This window comes from Pseudophryne corroboree, chromosome 1 (genome assembly GCF_028390025.1).
Source record: "Pseudophryne corroboree isolate aPseCor3 chromosome 1, aPseCor3.hap2, whole genome shotgun sequence".
NCBI lineage: Eukaryota > Metazoa > Chordata > Amphibia > Anura > Myobatrachidae > Pseudophryne > Pseudophryne corroboree.
In genome coordinates, this window is record NC_086444.1 from 587,559,315 (window position 1) to 587,575,575 (window position 16,261).

A 16,261-nucleotide genomic window follows, 5' to 3' on the forward strand; every position below is an offset into this window, starting at 1 on the left:
TTTACTTGAAATCAGCGTGGAGGTCCCGGCAGCGTCTCTCCCTCCGTCTGGTGCAGGGAGAAAATGGCACGTGTGAGCCGCGGACCAAAGCTCCGCCCCCTTCCCGGCGGCTTCGGCCCGCCAAATTCAAACTCATGTAAAATGCCGGCGGGGGTCTGTAAAAGGTGCCTCAGCACCCACAATCATATGCCGCCCTTACAAAACTTCAGTAACATGCCTCCCAGGGCGCCCCTCCCCAGCGCCCTGCACCCAGTGACAACCGTTGGTGATATGTGTGTGGGAGCATGGAGCACAACGTTACCACTGTGCTTTACCTTCCGTCACTGAAGTCTTCTGCCGTCCTGAAGTCTTCTGATCTTCTCATACTCACCCGACTTCTGACTTCTGGCTTCTGTGAGGGGGTGACGGCGTGGCTCCGGGAACAAGCAGCTAGGCGCACCAAGTGATCGAACCCTCTGGAGCTAATGGTGTCCAGTAGCCGAGAAGCAGAGCCTTGAAACTCACAAAAGTAGGTCCTGCTTCTTTCCCCTCACTCCCACGCTGCAGGGAGCCTGTAGCCAGCAGGGCTCCCTGAAAATAAAGAATCTAACAAAAGTATTTTTCTAGAGAAACTCAGTAGAGCTCCCCTAGTGTGCATCCAGTCACTCCTGGGCACAAAGTCTAACTGAGGTCTGCAGGAGGGGCATAGAGGGAGGAGCCAGTTCACACCCAGTTTTAAGTCTTTTTAGTGTGCCCAAGCTCCTGCGGATCCCGTCTATACCCCATGGTCCTTTTGGAGTCCCCAGCATCCTCTAGGACGTAAGAGAAAAGTATTTTTTTTGTTGTTGCAGGACTGGGTGTATCTCGAGCTGCATCCATCTCTTTAATGGCACATGCACCAGTTGTATTGATAGCGATAAAGTAGTATATAGTACAGATGTAGCCAGACTCATCATTGCCGCTATGCAGGGTACACCGTGCTACCACTAGTCACAGTTCACTCCATATTAGTTGTTGGTGTGTGCATCATAGACGCAGGCTCACTAGTTGCGTCATCCATGCCACATTTCCGGATGTATGAGCGTTGCTACATCTCTATGTGCCAGGTTGAAGCCAGGAGAAATCACTAGTACAGAATACAGTATTTACCTGGTTTACGAGAGGACTATCCACAGTGCAGTGATAACCAACCACTTTGGGGCCATGGGACAGCACATGGTGAAACTGTGATAAAGATGATACTATGTCCTTACTAGTATGATGGGGATCAATGAAACATGTAAAACTGACCTTATTTTTTTATACTTTACTATGGTGCTACTGTAATGGCTGTTAACCCCTCTCTGGTCAGATAGTCATACCCCTTCCAGCAACCTGCCATGCCCCTTAGTGGGGCTCTGTGATCAGGGCCGTCTTTTTGTATGGGTTCAGTGGGCTCTTGTCCAAGGGCCCCAGGGGTAAAAGGGCCCTAGGCTGATAGCTGAGGGTCCCCTCTTTCCAGGGATATCAGATTTTTGAAAACCGGCCCTGAGGAACCAGAGATATCCGACTTCAAAGCAGTGCTCCCCATCCAAGCCTGTTAATTGCTCTTCCCAGCCAGATATCTCGAGTTGTGTCTGACTTAGAGTTTTTCTGAGGGTATACTCCAAAAGCTGGGACTCTCTTCTTTTGGTGACCCCTCACAGCTTGTCTCTACTATGCCCAGAACCAAAAATATCAGCTTTCAAGCAGCTGGTCCCTGCTCCAGGTCCACATGCCCAATATGCAGTTTTATATTTTTGTTGGTGGATTGCTCTGGCTCCTGAACACTGATCCCCAAGTCCCCAGTACCTCCTGAAAGGCGAGACTCTGTAGTTTTTTTTATCCCATTAAAGTTAGGAAATCTATTTCCAGGAACTGGAGATTTCTGCAGTAAAGCAAGCTGCCCTCCCACCAAAAAATTATGAATATTAAGCCCACTCCACTATTGAGCCCTCCCCTATGTATTGAACACCCCCTACCAACCTGGAAGTCACATACCCTGGCCCCTTCATTCAGCCCAATGTCCCCTTCTACAGTTTAGTGTTCTCCCTCCCGCCCCATCTGTGCAGTAAAGGAGTAATTAGCAGAAATTATTTCTCCAGGTCCTACATGCTGAGTGAAAGATAGAACCCCCCTACTGCCCGCGGGACATCAAAGCTGCTGCTGATAGAACCCCACCCCCACCCCTACCGCTGATGGGTGGGTAGGGGGCCCAGTGCATTGCTGTGCCCAGGGGCCTACACTGCTGTTAAGACGGCTCGGTCTGTGATTACTTTCCCCTGGTGGGCTCTTCATTCTCCAGTCAGACACTGATGGAGTGGAGGATCAGGTAAGTGGGGCACATCAGGTAAGTGAGAAGAGGGATATGTTAAGGAAAAGCTGGGAGCAAAGTGCATGCAAGGAAAAATATGTCAGGCACAGGAGGATAATGCTGGGTGCAGAGAGGCATGTTTGATTAAAAACTAGTGGGCAGAGGGGCATTTGAGGAAAAATCTGGGGGCATAGGGGCATGTGAGAAAAAACTGGTAGACAGAAGAGCATGCTGGGGCATGTGTGATCAAAACTGGTGGGCAGATGGGCATAAGCGGGAAAAGCTGGAGGAAGAGGGGCATATGTGAGAAATTGTGGTTGGCAGAGGGGCATGTGAAGAAGGCAGTAGACATTTTTGAGACAATCTAGTAGGCTAGTGGAGTCATGTGTGAGAAATGTTAGTGGCAGGACAGAGGAATATGTGCAGACATAGGTACATGTGAAGTAGAAGCAGATGACATACATGTGTGTGAGTAGCTGAGGTCATACTGTATAAGGGAAAAGATAGCCCCTGAGGAAAGAATGTGTGCATAGGGGCATGTGAGAGTAAAGGGTCCCATACACTATAACGATATGTCTGAGGCTGAAGTCGGATGCAGTTTTCCTTGAACTCCCCCAGGACCTTCCCGAGAATGATTCCATACGATTTTGTACTTTTGTGCTATTTTTGCATAAAATATATTGCATGCGATTGATTAAGCCAAGATAAATTGCATGCGATATATCGTACGGCATACAATTGTACCATAAGATATATCTGATGGGCTGGATTAGAGGGCTGCTGCTGATGGGAGTGTCCTGGAGAATGCCAGTCAAACGTGTGCGATACATTGCATGCAATACTGTATATCACATGCACAAAAAGAACACCATTTGCCATCCAATTCCAATAAATCAGTCGTGCAGCACTAGCAATCTAGGGGATCCGATCCGACACTCATGGGACCGCACATCTGATCGAAAACACATACGATTTTCATACGATATATCAGCCTGAAAGGTCAGAATCACATGAAATCGTGCAAAATCGTTATAGTGTATGGGGCCCTTAAGGATAGCAGGCAGGAGGGCATGTGAGGAAAAATAAGGTAGAGATTTTTTTTCCTATGATTTAAACTGTACATTTTATATAATGTGCAGGCACACAGACATAGGTGGTCATTCCGAGTTGATCGCTCGCTAACAGTTTTTAGCAGTCATGCAAACGCTAAGCCGCCTCCCTCTAGGAGTGTATTTTAGCTTAGCAGAAGTGCGAACGAAAGGATCGCAGAGCGACTACAAAAAATATTGTGCAGTTTCAGAGTGGCTCCAGACCTACTCCTAGCTTGCGATGACTTCAGACTGTTCAGTTCCGGATTTGACGTCACAAACACGCCCTGCGTTTTCCCAACCACGCCTGCGTTTTTCTTGGCATGCCTGCATTTTTTTGAACACTCCCTGAAAACGGTCAGTTGACACCCAGAAACGCCCACTTCATGTCAAAATCACTCTGCGGCCAGCAGTGTAACTGAAAAGCTTCGCTAGACCTTGTGCAAAACAGCATCGGCCGTTGTGAAAGTACGTCGCGCGTGCGCATTGCGCCGCATACTCATGCACAGAAGTGCCTTTTTTTTGCTTCATCGCTGAGCAGCGAACATTTTCAGCTAGCAATCAACTCGGAATGACCCTCATAATACATTGACAAAGGGTCTGATTTATTAAGTAGCGATTATTCTAAGTCATCATTATCCCTGGAATTTTTTCTGTGAATTAGAAACTGGCGGTTTTTTCTTTACCTTTTAATAAACAGATAGAAAATGTAGCAAACTGAATATTTTGGAAAACTGTTACTGTTCTTGATACATCAAAGAAAGCTTGTAGCAGTCTTGTTAGGAGACTTCATCAGTTCCGCAGATCTGTTGATAGTGTGCCTGATTCAGAGATTTGCGTCAATCCGATAACTGTGTAAATGTCCAATGTTTAATGATCTGTTATTGGGGGTAATTCCAAGTTGATTGCAGCAGGAAATTTTTTAGCAGTTGGGCAAAACCATGTGCACTGCAGGGGAGGCAGATATAACATGTGCAGAGAGAGATAGATTTGGGTGTGGTGATTTCAATCTGCAATCTAAATTGCAGTGTAAAAATAAAGCAGCCAGTATTTACCCTACACAGAAACAAAATAACCCACCCAAATCTAACTCTCTCTGCACATGTTATATCTGCCCCCCATGCAGTGCACATGGTTTTGCCCAACTGCTAAAAAATTTCCTGCTGCGATCAACTTGGAATTACCCCCATTGTCAGAACAAGGAAATTTAGACAAAATAGTCTGTTCTGCATACTGGGAAACCATTTCATGTGCTAACAACTTTGCTGATAGAGTGAACAATGCTGATAAAAAGACAGTTACTGTAAATACCAACAGCAAATGCTGTAACATCGCTGTCATTATCATTGTGTGTCACCCAAAAATGACCACAAAATGCCTAAATATTACATGCAGTTGGTGGACAGCTATCTCTAGTCATGAGGGAAGTGGGGAGCCAAATGGCCAAAACGTGATAGTCCATGTGTGGCCAGCTGGAGACAGAGGCTTAAAGGAATACATTGGGATGGACTTTCAAATAATGACATAATATACCATAAAGAATGTCTGAAATAGGTTAGGATTCTCCGATTACACAGTTATTTACCATTGAAAGAAACGTAATGATTCTCTCCAATATATCAAAGAATTTTACTGGGTAAGATCCGCTTCAAAAAAATCTAATTATTTGGTTACAATGAATAAAAGTCATAGGCAGGTCAGTGTTTCATGGTGACAGAGAGATCAAAATCACTTAATCTTGCAGCACTGAAAAGCGAGGTTCCCAGCAATTCCCTAAGCCACCATAAAAAAGGAAATTGATATTTCATTTTACTTGAAAGGAGTGAGCGTGGAAGCTCTGATATGAAGAAAATGTATGTAAATATAAAAGTTTGTACATTTCTGAAAAGGCTTGAGGGCCTGTCAAAAGCCTGATGTTACTTTGACAAGTGACATATTTAGTAACCCAGCTGCGTTCTCATCAAATATTGCACAAGGCAAATACCCTTTTTCATTTTCTCACTAGCTGAGATACCATACTTATACAGAAAATATATTATAATATTAAATATTTCATGACTTACAGGTCACATCCTCTACCTTTAATTTCTTTGCAATCTTTTGCTTTTCCCCTTAAGCTGTTGTTCTGGTTTCAAATAATTTCTAGTCCTAATATGCAACCAACTTCACTAAAGATATACAATGTGATCCTGATGCCGAGATGGCCACAAGTGCACTTCAAAATAAAGTGGGATTGTATCTGCACACACACAATTTTGTTATATCAAATTAGGAGCTTTCTAGAGCTCTGAAAGATGACCCCTGTTGCATTAAGGTATTCACCATTCCTGCTGGGGGTGCTATCGACTACAGCTAAGGTTAATCAATAGGAGCAAGAAGAGAAAGAGAACTGTATTGTCGATGCACAGAAAGAAGGGTGACCTAATTATCGCAACCTTCTGAGAAAAATATATTACTAAAATTTAACTTTTATTGATGTCTAGTAAAATAGTGTGACAATAACTAACACACAAACTACGAGTATAGACGAAACATAGAGGTTAAAATCAAGACATATACAACATGTACCACAAGTGCAATGAAATAATAAAGGTGATTAAAGATTAAAATATGTGTCCGCGTGTCTGTTCTTATGTCTAATTATATAGTTATGCTCACAATCATATGAGTTCTGATAGTTATTGTCAGCAGTTGGTCTCTATATATTCACATGACCATCTATCATTATCTGCAGTATCCGGAATAACCTATTCCTATATTTATACTTATAGCTGACAATGTGATTCCAATAGTATCTGCAATATTCACACTGTGTCTTTCTTATGTTATAGGCGTAAGATCTGTCTTTTTCCCACTCCTAATAAAGTATTTTAATCACACTTAAATAAGTGCCATTTAATGTATACTATTCATGTCCAATTACGCAACCCCATTGAGGTGAAGTACCATTTAGTGTATATATATCAATTATTCGGTACCATATACGTCTTTCATGAACCTTCTAAGGGGCATTCATTGAAAACATGAATTTAATTTAAAGGTCTAGGAAGTGGTACATACAGTATATTATTTAGTGCTTATGTGCAAATTGTTGTTATAGACAGTGCTAGTGGGCTACAGTCTACCAGTATTTAAATATAATGATGTTTGACGTATTCTTAGTTTCAAAGAGACTACCTGTGATCATGTATGGCAATTATATCAAAAATCATGCCATTTACCTATAGTGAAGGTGAATATTATTCTCACATTCCAATATAATGTTATGGATGTACAGCAGTATAAGATATTATAGTATCCCTCTTACAGAAGGAACCTCATATCTTGCCAGACTCAATATGTCTGGATTAGAAGGGGATAATTTTCTCTTTATCAAATTACAAATAACCAGCTCGTTGTTAATAGTGAATTATACAGAGATGGCTTATATTCCCATCTATAGAAAAATATAAATATACTAAATTATTTGTGCTGGTTATTTCTCAAAAAGCACAGGTTCTAAGATTTTCATTATCATGTCAATGTATCTGCTGCAGAAATTAATATTAAGAATACTTAATCTATTGACATTTATTGATTTATATCATAAGTGTCTCCACATGCTTTTTTGAGTTACAAATGACCATACAATTACAGATTATAAATAGGACATTGCTGGCTTTATTGCTGCTTCTAGAAATATGGATGTATTCATGTGTCTGCTGCACAGCTTGATACTATAACATTTGGCCTATTGGTATTTGTTAGATTGTATCATGTATGTCTCCTCATGACTAGCAGGTTGCCTGAGATGTTAGCTATGAAACATTGTTGCATTGCTGTCTGTGAAAGCCACAGCACTTTCAATTACTGCTCTATCACTAACATAGATAGGCTGTCTGTGTCCACTTAAATTAGCACACTGACTCTCACTTCATGGAAAAGCAGATCTCTATCAGTAATTGATACGTCTGCCTGCTATTCAGTGCTGCAAGTACCATTGGAATCTAACTAATCACATAATCAGAACTAGTTATACATTAATTTCCTATATGAGCACGGACATAGATTGACAAGCGGACACACGCTGCCCACACGCGTGTTCCGCCGTTACTCTGACAGCTTCGTCAGGGCTGAACCAGAATGCCTCTCCTGGCATAATATTTAAGCTGTTGCCGTTGGCCAATCAGTGTGATCTAACTGATCACATGTGGCTACTATCCAATCACCGCGCGCCCCTGGCGGTCACATGCTCCGTACAACCAATCACGGAATACTCTGGTCTCCGTGGTAACGGCTAGTAACCGCATCGCGTTCCCGGACATTACTCGTCCTCCGTGCCCCTTCCTCTGTATAATGGTAATTTGGTTAAGGTGTTCGTATACTGTATTAGGATAAAACGATCCGTCTTTTCATATCCCTAATTCTGCTTATTAAATCACGTTTGAAACATTGAGTGTTGTTCGTCTCATGTACTGTATATATACTCCTATCTGAGTTGCTAATGTTAATATACATATTCAGCGTCAGTATTACCCTGTGCTATGTATAGTATGTGCACTTTCTAGATTCTACTAAATATATGCTTAAATGTAGATCGTAAGTCCCTGGTCCTTCCAAAAATCAAATCATTGCCTCATAGAGATATGCTAGATATCAAAAGATTATCTGTGGCCAGTAAGTATATATAAAAAATAACTATAAATTATAACAGATTACATCCATTATATGATATTCATCACTCACCAAATACGGTATGGCAAAATAGATATATCAATGAGGGATCATCACATTAATTATAAATCATTCATATAAATATACCCTGTTGTGCATATTCATCATATATGTCCCGTTGCTTTTGAGAGGTAAGGACTATTACCTCCTATTTTGGCTATTAATTATACATATGGGGGACATAGTGATATCATTTATAGTGTATAATTATATATTTTAAGGTTCTCTATTAGTGATATTAGGTATTCATGAGAAATGTGGTCCTTATTGTATGGGGGTAAAGTATTATTGATTATAGATATACGACCCGCAGAAAGTCAGATCAGTATCACGATTATGCTGAAGTATAATCACATATGAATCCAAAATAAAATAAAAAAAAGGGGGAAAGAGAATTAATGCATTGTGATTGTTGTTTATAGGCCTGATCGGTGAGAATAAGTGTATTAAGTCTATTAATTCTCTTTAAAGAACCAATACCTCTCCTGAATTAAAATGTCAACATTTAGTCTAACAAAAGACTTAGAAAACAGAAGAGATAAACTCAAAAAAGACCTGGACTCTGTATTTAACATGAATCCTGATTCCCAGTCTACCAATGACCCTAATTGGTCAGATGATTTATATAGCTTGAAAGTAGCTCTGATGAAACAGAATAAAACAAGCTGGAATAGGAGCACTTTTGAGAATTATCTCAAACACAATCTGATTCCACGCGGTCTCAGACCCAAACTATTTCCAGCCTTTGAATTAGCAACGGAGGGTTTGAAAAGAGAATGGGAGGGTGTTCTCACTAATTGCTCTAAAGAATTGATTAAAATCTTAATGAGACATGACGAATTAATACTCACTCAATTAAATAGTGAAATAACATTATTGAGTGAGAGACTTAAGAACTTTGAATCACTGGAAGCTTTTCAACAGAAGTATGACAGGTTTAAGAAGGACATTGAGGAACATGAGAAAGAGATCATAGAAAGGAAACGTCGCAAATTCCAACGCGACAAGACAGATTATGCCTCAAATAGGGTGTATAAATGGAATACTCCAATACAAAGGAACAGGCCGACATACTCAGCAAATTATTCAACATCAGAGGCTGAATCCTCAGAGGGGGAGAACCCCATAGGTAGCAACAGTGGCAGGCCCTTTAGACGTGATTTTTTAGGGAGAGGCCAGAAATATTCCCGACTGCACACAGATTCAGAAGGAGAAAGACCAGGCGGAGTTCGGGGAGGGAGAAGAAAAAGAGACTCCTTGGACTGGAGAGAAGAACCCAGGGAGAGGAGGAGATACAAATAACTCACCCCATATTATCTGGAAGGGAGAGAATGGATGACCTTAAAATTATCAATCTTACTGATAAGATCTTGACAACGGCACAAATTTCGGTTTTAAGTAAAGGTCTATCCATCTCACCGACACAGACTATGGATAGGTTCGAATGTGAGAAAGATCTACAGCTATTCATCAGAAAGATCCTTCTCAAGAAATTTTTCATTAATAAAGAACATCAAAAAGAAATATCTGGGAGAAATTTTGTTGATACAGATGAATTAATGGCTTTACAAATTTTGGAGGAACTATCGAATGAATCAGCTGTGGCAGTAACATCCCAAGATGCTGTCAGGAATAAATCAATAATAAGATCAAAGTCCAAATTCTTCCCAGACACCAGTCTTTGTCCCCAAGTAGAAGTGTTCCAGAAACTGGTTTCTAAGGATCTTGATTTATTATTTAGTCATCACAAATGTTATGACGACAATCTAAGTCCTGTGGAGCGATCTGCCCTAGATGAAATATCTAGATGGCAAGACACCATAATAAAACCCTCTGATAAGGGGGGGAATGTAGTCTTGTGGCCAAGGAACATGTACTTGGATGAGTTGAATAGACAACTGAATGATGTTAATTGTTATAAACGACTCAGCTTTAATCCTACGATCAAGTTTTTGGGCCAATACAATAGCATGATTCAGAGTGCCTTTGACAATGGAATCATTGACTAAAAGGATTTTGACTTTCTGACAGTAACTAAACCTAAGACTCCCACTATGTACCTATTACCTAAGGTACACAAAGATGAAAAGAAACCACCCGGCAGACCTATCCTATCTGGAGTAGGCAGTTTAACTGAAAAAGCGAGTACTTTTGCTGATTACCACCTCCGCAAACATGTGATAGCATTACCTTCCTATATTCGCGACACAATGGATGTCTTAAATCGACTAAACAATCTTAGTGTCAATCCAGGAGTGTGGTTAGCCACATGCGACGTAGAAAGTCTCTACACCAGCATTATTCATGATAAGGGGATCGCAGCTACAAAATACTTTCTGAGTATGGAGACCCATAACGAATTAAGTGACTTCATCATTGAATTATTGGAATTCATTCTCCTCAAAAATTATTTCACCTGTAACGAGTACCACTACCTCCAGGTGAGGGGCACCGCTATGGGGACAGCGTGTGCCCCTACATATGCCAACCTCTACCTGGGGTGGTGGGAAAGGGAGGTAGTATTCCAGGAAGTCTTTGAAAAGTACACAGATAATATATTGATATACCTTAGATATATCGATGATATATTGATTCTGTGGGAGGGACCATTGAGAACATTGAAAGAATTCATTGGAATCTTGAACATCAATGATCTCAACCTCAAACTAACCCTAGAGGCCAGTCAAACTTCCATTAATTTCCTCGATATTTCTATACACATCAATGATGAAGGAAACATCTCAACTGACCTGTATAGGAAACCGACAGCGACAAACAGTGTCTTACACTCAGAGAGCTCTCATCTCCCAGGTACCATTCAAGCAATACCGAAGGGAGAATTATTGAGGATAAAAAGGAATTGCTCCAGTGATGAGGCTTTTCATGTCAGACAGAATGAACTTAGTGAACGTCTCCAAACAAGAGGCTATAGTAAGAGACTCCTGAATCGTACAATCAGAGAAGTGAGTACATATGAACGAGACACCCTATTAAAACCTAAACAAAAAACCCACCGAGAAGAACCCGTAAGGTTTATAGGCACTTTCAATGCCCAGTGGAAAGGGATTATGAACATCCTACAAAAGCACTGGCCCATACTCCAGACAGATAGAGATTTATCTCTAGTATTACCTACAAAACCTCAAGCGAGTTGGAGAAGGTCCAGGAATATAAAAGACCGACTAGTTCATAGTCATCTGACCAAATCTAGGGATAAGAAATCCAAATCAATGGGTTCAATGCCTTGTGGCAATTGTAAAGCCTGTATACATATGGTTCCCACTGAACATTTTTTTGATAAATTTGGCAAAAAATGGCCAATTTCTCCAAAGATTACTTGTACAACTGTGGGAACTGTTTATCAACTAGAGTGTCCATGTCACAAAAAATACGTAGGGTAAACCATTAGACCTCTGAAGGTCAGAATTTTAGAGCATATTGGAAGCATACGCAATGCAAAAAGGGATACCTCCAACTTTAAAACCCTACAACCCGTAGCGAGACACTTCCTCAGTTACCACAATAGCGATCCTAATGGTCTCAAGGCATTTGGTCTGAGACATATACAGTTAGGGATACGGGGTGGAGACTTGGATCAAGAATTACTCCGTTTTGAGACCAAAATGATTTTTCTGCTGGATAGTTTATATCCTAATGGACTTAATGAGTCCAACAGCTATATACCCTTTTTAGTTTAAAAAACTCCTTTGATAGTAAATCATCACACTTGGTAGTTGATCTATCTCTGTGATGATTTTAGATCATCCAACCAGACAAAACTATTACTCCTGTGCAATATTTTGAAGCTGATCTACTCCCTAATATCATCGTCCTCTGCCTTTTAAATATTCATCATATATGATCCCCAATTCGGTACATACTATACCAGGGATAGAGATGCTTGTGAACAAATATGCCTTTATCTACACTAGAATATTGGGTTTCAGCTAGTATGTCATCTTAAGAAGACAATGTGTGATATTTGATTATTTAAAAGTATGGAATATCAATATGATTTCAGTACTTTCGATATCTAAGATATTGAGGATACTTCATTTGGATTTACTTTATTATCATTATTTTCCACTCTCTCCATCTTCGTATAGTCCAATACTGGGTAGGGTAGTATTTATCGTAATATAATAAATAATAATTATAGTCTCACCTTTATAACTTACCTCCAATGGACAGTCAAATTGCAGACTGGGCCATTACACCTAATTCCCCCAATACCCCCCTCTTTTGATAATTTTCTAACTTTACGTAATCACTTTTTTTGCCACAATTAATTTAATCACATTAACACAATTTGTTGCTTATACTTTCTCCCCCTTCTCCCTTTTTTTTTTTTTGATAATACATTAATAAGGGGGTCCTATTATTATTCCTCCATCTCTATCACTCCCATCCCCTCCACTACATGATATATGTCACATCTTAATACACTTATTCTCACCGATCAGGCCTATAAACAACAATCACAATGCATTAATTCTCTTTCCCCCTTTTTTTTATTTTATTTTGGATTCATATGTGATTATACTTCAGCATAATCGTGATACTGATCTGACTTTCTGCGGGTCGTATATCTATAATCAATAATACTTTACCCCCATACAATAAGGACCACATTTCTCATGAATACCTAATATCACTAATAGAGTACCTTAAAATATATAATTACACACTATAAATGATATCACTATGTCCCCCATATGTATAATTAATAGCCAAAATAGGAGGTAATAGTCCTTACCTCTCAAAAGCAACGGGACATATATGATGAATATGCACAACAGGGTATATTTATATGAATGATTTATAATTAATGTGATGATCCCTCATTGATATATCTATTTTGCCATACCGTATTTGGTGAGTGATAATTATCATATAATGGATGTAATCTGTTATAATTCATAGTTATTTTTTATATATACTTACTGGCCACAGATAATCTTTTGATATCTAGCATATCTCTATGAGGCAATGATTTGATTTTTGGAAGGACCAGGGACTTACGATCTACATTTAAGCATATATTTAGTAGAATCTAGAAAGTGCATATACTATACATAGCACAGGGTAATACTGACGCTGAATATGTATATTAGCATTAGCAACTCAGATAGGAGTATATATACAGTACATGAGACGAACAACACTCAATGTTTCAAACGTGATTTAATAAGCAGAATTAGGGATATGAAAAGACGGATCGTTTTATCCTAATACAGTATACGAACACCTTAACCAAATTACCATTATACAGAGGAAGGGGCACCGAGGACGAGTAATGTCCGGGAACGCGATGCGGTTACTAGCCGTTACCACGGAGACCAGAGTATTCCGTGATTGGTTGTACGGAGCATGTGACCGCCAGGGGCGCGCGGTGATTGGATAGTAGCCACATGTGATCAGTTAGATCACACTGATTGGCCAACGGCAACAGCTTAAATATTATGCCAGGAGAGGCATTCTGGTTCAGCCCTGACGAAGCTGTCAGAGTAACGGCGGAACACGCGTGTGGGCAGCGTGTGTCCGCTTGTCAATCTATGTCTGTGCTCATATAGGAAATTAATGTATAACTAGTTCTGATTATGTGATTAGTTAGATTCCAATGGTACTTGCAGCACTGAATAGCAGGCAGACGTATCAATTACTGATAGAGATCTGCTTTTCCATGAAGTGAGAGTCAGTGTGCTAATTTAAGTGGACACAGACAGCCTATCTATGTTAGTGATAGAGCAGTAATTGAAAGTGCTGTGGCTTTCACAGACAGCAATGCAACAATGTTTCATAGCTAACATCTCAGGCAACCTGCTAGTCATGAGGAGACATACATGATACAATCTAACAAATACCAATAGGCCAAATGTTATAGTATCAAGCTGTGCAGCAGACACATGAATACATCCATATTTCTAGAAGCAGCAATAAAGCCAGCAATGTCCTATTTATAATCTGTAATTGTATGGTCATTTGTAACTCAAAAAAGCATGTGGAGACACTTATGATATAAATCAATAAATGTCAATAGATTAAGTATTCTTAATATTAATTTCTGCAGCAGATACATTGACATGATAATGAAAATCTTAGAACCTGTGCTTTTTGAGAAATAACCAGCACAAATAATTTAGTATATTTATATTTTTCTATAGATGGGAATATAAGCCATCTCTGTATAATTCACTATTAACAACGAGCTGGTTATTTGTAATTTGATAAAGAGAAAATTATCCCCTTCTAATCCAGACATATTGAGTCTGGCAAGATATGAGGTTCCTTCTGTAAGAGGGATACTATAATATCTTATACTGCTGCACATCCATAACATTATATTGGAATGAGAGAATAATATTCACCTTCACTATAGGTAAATGGCATGATTTTTGATATAATTGCCATACATGATCACAGGTAGTCTCTTTGAAACTAAGAATACGTCAAACATCATTATATTTAAATACTGGTAGACTGTAGCCCACTAGCACTGTCTATAACAACAATTTGCACATAAGCACTAAATAATATACTGTATGTACCACTTCCTAGACCTTTAAATTAAATTCATGTTTTCAATGAATGCCCCTTAGAAGGTTCATGAAAGACGTATATGGTACCGAATAATTGATATATATACACTAAATGGTACTTCACCTCAATGGGGTTGCGTAATTGGACATGAATAGTATACATTAAATGGCACTTATTTAAGTGTGATTAAAATACTTTATTAGGAGTGGGAAAAAGACAGATCTTACGCCTATAACATAAGAAAGACACAGTGTGAATATTGCAGATACTATTGGAATCACATTGTCAGCTATAAGTATAAATATAGGAATAGGTTATTCCGGATACTGCAGATAATGATAGATGGTCATGTGAATATATAGAGACCAACTGCTGACAATAACTATCAGAACTCATATGATTGTGAGCATAACTATATAATTAGACATAAGAACAGACACGCGGACACATATTTTAATCTTTAATCACCTTTATTATTTCATTGCACTTGTGGTACATGTTGTATATGTCTTGATTTTAACCTCTATGTTTCGTCTATACTCGTAGTTTGTGTGTTAGTTATTGTCACACTATTTTACTAGACATCAATAAAAGTTAAATTTTAGTAATATATTTTTCTCAGAAGGTTGCGATAATTAGGTCACCCTTCTTTCTGTGCATCGACAATACAGTTCTCTTTCTCTTCTTGCTCCACTTCAAAATAAAGAAAAGAGAAATGTGCGTTCACTGAAAAAGCAGCAATTGTATATATAAATACAAGCGCAATTAGCCCGGGATGTAATGGGAGATGATAATGCCATCCGGAAAATTATTGCACCACATCGGACATTACAAATGTGCGTCTGTTTCTGGAACTCGGGTAATGTAATGGTGTGCTTCTATTTCTATTTCTCAGCTTCAGCATATCAGATCTGAGGTGTCACGGTATTTAGACTAGAAAATGTCCGATATTTTCGGACCAGCTGAAATGTGTCTTTTAGTATAGGAGGACAACAATGTCAGAGAAAGTCAGCCATTGGCCAGACTAAAGTCCCATGATTAAAACCTATATTCTGTGTGGAATTGCGACTGTATCTAATTATGTTACAGTGTTTGGCTGGAATACACTTTGGCATAACATTTTGTATGTAGATACAGTTGCTATTACACACAGAATATAGGCATGCTGCATATCATTTTAAACAGCAGGATCACTTCATTTTAGTAGCAAAACGATGCAAATAGGATGCACACGCTTTAAACCGGCACTGAAAACCCACCCATTCATCAAAGCATACCCTTCCACATGAGCTAGTCTTTAGGCTGCTTTCCCACCTCCCTGCTTCATGCCTTGGCCATATCAGCCTCGCTTACTTCCTGCCTTTAGACCACCTTCTGCTTGCTCGTGTCTCATGTCACCTGTCTGTCTCCCCCCTCCTAGATTGTAAGCTGATTGGAGCAGGGCCCTCTTCCCTCCTGTTCTCACAATCCTCTTCTTCACTTACAGCTCTCGCCTACTCAACGAGTGTCTATGTCCCCATCTTCACTCGCTCGTTACCGCTTATTTCTATCACTGCATGCCTGCCCCTTGTACTCCTTTCCTTCCTTACATCTCAGCTGTACAGTGCAC